Below are 5,000 nucleotides of genomic sequence, written 5' to 3'. Positions count from 1 at the left end.
ACCTCTAACGTCGCAATACGAATGCCCCCGCCTGTCCCTATTAATCATTACCTCGGGTTCCGAAAACCAACAAAATAGAACCGAGGTCCTATTCCATTATTCCATGCACACAGTATTCAGGCGGGCTTGCCTGCTTTAAGCACTCTAATTTGTTCAAAGTAAACGTGCCGGCCCACCGAGACACTCAATAAAGAGCACCCTGGTAGGATTTCAACGGGGTCCGCCTCGGGACGCACGAGCACGCACGAGGCGGTCGCACGCCTTCGGCTCGCCCCACCGGCAGGACGTCCCACGATACATGCCAGTTAAACACCGACGGGCGGTGAACCAACAGCGTGGGACACAAATCCAACTACGAGCTTTTTAACCGCAACAACTTTAATATACGCTATTGGAGCTGGAATTACCGCGGCTGCTGGCACCAGACTTGCCCTCCAATAGATACTCGTTAAAGGATTTAAAGTGTACTCATTCCGATTACGGGGCCTCGGATGAGTCCCGTATCGTTATTTTTCGTCACTACCTCCCCGTGCCGGGAGTGGGTAATTTGCGCGCCTGCTGCCTTCCTTGGATGTGGTAGCCGTTTCTCAGGCTCCCTCTCCGGAATCGAACCCTGATTCCCCGTTACCCGTTACAACCATGGTAGGCGCAGAACCTACCATCGACAGTTGATAAGGCAGACATTTGAAAGATGCGTCGCCGGTACGAGGACCGTGCGATCAGCCCAAAGTTATTCAGAGTCACCAAGGCAAACGGACCGGACGAGCCGACCGATTGGTTTTGATCTAATAAAAGCGTCCCTTCCATCTCTGGTCGGGACTCTGTTTGCATGTATTAGCTCTAGAATTACCACAGTTATCCAAGTAACGTGGGTACGATCTAAGGAACCATAACTGATTTAATGAGCCATTCGCGGTTTCACCTTAATGCGGCTTGTACTGAGACATGCATGGCTTAATCTTTGAGACAAGCATATGACTACTGGCAGGATCAACCAGGGAGCTGCGTCAACTAGAGCTGAGCAGCCGGCCGCCCGGGAGTGTGTCCCGGGGGCCCGCGCGAACACGCAAGCGTCCGCTCAATCATTCTGCAAACAGGAGGAGGCTGAGCTCCCCTGCACAATACACCTCGAAACCCTCTCAGGTCCCGGCGGCGCGCAGCGCCGTCCCAAGTACTTGGTCGGGTTCGAGAGAGGCGCAATCGCCCGGAGTTAGGCGAGTAGACGCTTTCGGTGCGACCACCCGTGCTCCCAACTGAGCTTGCCGCTGCCGACAGAGGCCCGGGAGCGTGCTGTCGTGGCATTGCCGGCGGGAGACAACACGCGCCACCTACGGTGACCGGCAGCTCCAACGCCAGCGCCACAGAAGGACAAAAGCCCCACTTGGGTGCCGAAGCGAACTCTCCCAGCACAGCGCACGCGCCAACACATCCGCACAGCTGCGATACAAACCACCAGCGAGAACCGCTGGGGCGACCGAGCAGCAGACGGCGTCGCGGCGCCGAGCGCCGGGCGGCGGCGCATCCTCAACGCACACAGTCCTCAATCGGACCAGCACACTGAAGATGTCCACCGCGCTTCGCACCGGGCCCGCGAGGACCTACTTTGGCCGCACGGCGCCGCGCGCAGGGTGCGCCGGCGCGCAGCTGCGACGCCTGCCGCGTCCGTCGGCCGGCGCGCCTGCCACTGGCCGCCCCCACCAGCCGGCTGTAGCGCGTGCGCCCACGCACCGCGCGGCCAGCACGCCGGGAGGCGCCCCCTCACCGGCCGGGGGACGGTCCCACCCAGCCACCGCCGCGTATCGCTTCACACCCAGATGCCGTTCAGTTTCGTCGGCATGGTGGGTATCGCTGGAACAACCGGTTAGTACCTCAACCTATCGTCGCCATCACCGATTCACCCCTAGCGAGAACAACCGCACCACAACGGGTTACCATTTCTTCATTTGCGTAACTTCACCAGAAAACGTAGGCGTCCATCGCCATTTGCAACTTCAACCATTATTGCATGCCTGTGTCAGGTGTCACGCCACACTACGTCTGCCCACATACACGCAACAAAATGTGCACGCCTAGACAATACGTGGAAGGTGGCCCCCGTACGTATGCGATGTCCATTGCTCGAACGACTGTCAACCGGCTTCTGTAGCATGTCGCAGATATGGAACGCGCTGCACCATGCCATCACGGTGTGTGAGGAGAGACGACTAGGTCCGAATACATCAACAGACAGCTCATGCTGATCGCCATCCACGGCGTCCGTTCCTCCCACACGTCTCTATGGCGTACCACACTGCAATCCAGCTCTCATAGGGAGACGACACGTAGCTGCGTGCACAATATTTGCACTGTATGGTCCGCCGTTTTTGGGCGCAGTCGTTGTACGGTCACACATGTGCCACGATGTATCATTCAGTACATAAGGACGAATGTGCAGTACAGATTGTGGTTCACGCGTACGACATCAGCGGACAGTTGACACAGGCCGCACCACAACGTAGCCTGCGTACGTCGCATGCGAAGGGCATTGAACATGCAAACTTGTCACCAACCACCTTGCGAAGGCAGGGGGCAAGGTGGGGACGTGGGGAGAGGTGGGGGGGGGGGGGGGCGGCATGTACGCCCTGCTGCCATCCACATTACAGTGTACAGCAGGAGCATGTGGAAAGTCAGCAAGACTTGCAAGGTGTTTAACATGAAGCGATACACAGGGGAGCGGGCAGTGCGAGTAGCGAACTATATTGCGAGGGTTGCGGGTGGGCAACACTACACTAATTGAACGAGTCGTATAACAATTACAGAGCAGGTTTAGGCGACAACGTGGGTTACGATAGGCGACAACGTGGGTTAACGTTAGGGGACAACGTGGGTTACGTTAGGGGACAACGTGGGTTACGTTAGGGGACAACGTGGGTTACGTTAGGGGGGACAACGTGGGTTTACGTTAGGGGACAACGTGGGTTACGTTAGGGGACAACGTGGGTTACGTTAGGGGACAACGTGGGTTAGGTTAAGGCACAACATGGGTTAGGTTAAGGCACAACATGGGTTAGGTTAAGGCACAACATGGGTTAGGTTAAGGCACAACATGGGTTAGGTTAAGGCACAACATGGGTTAGGTTACGGCACAACATGGGTTAGGTTAAGGCACAACATGGGTTAGGTTAGGGGACAACATGGGTTAGGTTAGGGGACAACATGGGTTAGGTTAAGGCACAACATGGGTTAGGTTAAGGCACAACATGGGTTAGGTTAGGGGACAACATGGGTTAGGTTAGGGCACAACATGGGTTAGGTTAGGGGGACAACATGGGTTAGGTTAGGGGACAACATGGGTTAGGTTAGGGGACAACATGGGTTAGGTTAGGGGACAACATGGGTTAGGTTAGGGGACAACATGGGTTAGGTTAGGGGACAACATGGTTAGGTTAGGGGACAACATGGGTTAGGTTAAGGCACAACATGGGTTAGGTTAGGGGACAACATGGGTTAGGTTAGGGGACAACATGGGTTAGGTTAGGGGACAACATGGGTTAGGTTAGGGGACAACATGGGTTAGGTTAGGGGACAACATGGGTTAGGTTAAGGCACAACATGGGTTAGGTTAGGGCACAACATGGGTTAGGTTAGGGCACAACATGGGTTAGGTTAGGGCACAACATGGGTTAGGTTAGGGGACAACATGGGTTAGGTTAGGGGACAACATGGGTTAGGTTAGGGGACAACATGGGTTAGGTTAGGGGACAACATGGGTTAGGTTAGGGGACAACATGGGTTAGGTTAGGGGACAACATGGGTTAGGTTAGGGGACAACATGGGTTAGGTTAGGGGACAACATGGGTTAGGTTAGGGGACAACATGGGTTAGGTTAGGGGACAACATGGGTTAGGTTAAGGCACAACATGGGTTAGGTTAAGGCACAACATGGGTTAGGTTAGGGGACAACATGGGTTAGGTTAGGGGACAACATGGGTTAGGTTAGGGGGACAACATGGGTTAGGTTAAGGCACAACATGGGTTAGGTTAGGGGACAACATGGGTTAGGTTAAGGCACAACATGGGTTAGGTTAGGGGACAACATGGGGTTAGGTTAGGGGACAACATGGGTTAGGTTAAGGCACAACATGGGTTAGGTTAAGGCACAACATGGGTTAGGTTAAGGCACAACATGGGTTAGGTTAGGGGACAACATGGGTTAGGTTAGGGGACAACTTGGGTTAGGTTAGGGGACAACATGGGTTAGGTTAAGGCACAACATGGGTTAGGTTAAGGCACAACATGGGTTAGGTTAGGGGACAACATGGGTTAGGTTAGGGGACAACATGGGTTAGGTTAGGGGACAACATGGGTTAGGTTAAGGCACAACATGGGTTAGGTTAGGGGACAACATGGGTTAGGTTAAGGCACAACATGGGTTAGGTTAGGGGACAAACATGGGTTAGGTTAGGGGACAACATGGGTTAGGTTAAGGCACAACATGGGTTAGGTTAAGGCACAACATGGGTTAGGTTAAGGGACAACATGGGTTAGGTTAGGGGACAACTTGGGTTAGGTTTAGGGGGACAACATGGGTTAGGTTAAGGCACAACATGGGTTAGGTTAAGGCACAACATGGGTTAGGTTAAGGTACAACATGGGTTAGGTTAAGGTACAACATGGGTTAGGTTAGGTTACACGTTGTTGTAAGGAAAGGTGTGGGGGGGGGGGGGGGGGGGCGGGGCGGCAGGTTCGTTGATAGTGATTATAGTAAGTGAATGCTTGTGACATGATGAGATTTGTCACGTCAGGATGCACCTTTGGCTTATTAGAGGCGGCGCTCCAATTCTATGCTTGTGTCAGACCTGTGTCTTTGACTCATGTCATTGTTTGTGCGCTGTGACAGGAGGTACTATTGTGATGTTGGGTGCACCGTTGTATAGGACATGTGTGGGTGTTGGTGCCTTATCTGCGCAATGGTGGATGTCGAAAGGGTGGGATATTCTATTTTCCGCATGGACCTCCTG

General features: G+C 54.0%; 1 non-coding gene across 1 annotated transcript in view; it reads right to left on the bottom strand.

Annotated features, from left to right (window-relative positions):
* Window positions 1–1,001, bottom strand: part of LOC124725218 — a 1,909-nt gene extending 908 nt beyond the window's left edge. The window contains exon 1 of the ribosomal RNA XR_007006671.1: window positions 1–1,001. This exon is cut by the window's left edge and continues 908 nt beyond it. This is a non-coding gene — a ribosomal RNA (small subunit ribosomal RNA).
* Between the last annotated feature and the right edge of the window lie 3,999 nt (window positions 1,002–5,000).

This window comes from Schistocerca piceifrons, unplaced genomic scaffold (assembly GCF_021461385.2).
Source record: "Schistocerca piceifrons isolate TAMUIC-IGC-003096 unplaced genomic scaffold, iqSchPice1.1 HiC_scaffold_1031, whole genome shotgun sequence".
NCBI classification, from domain to species: Eukaryota; Metazoa; Arthropoda; class Insecta; order Orthoptera; family Acrididae; genus Schistocerca; species Schistocerca piceifrons.
This window is presented reverse-complemented; position numbering and strand designations above follow the sequence as displayed.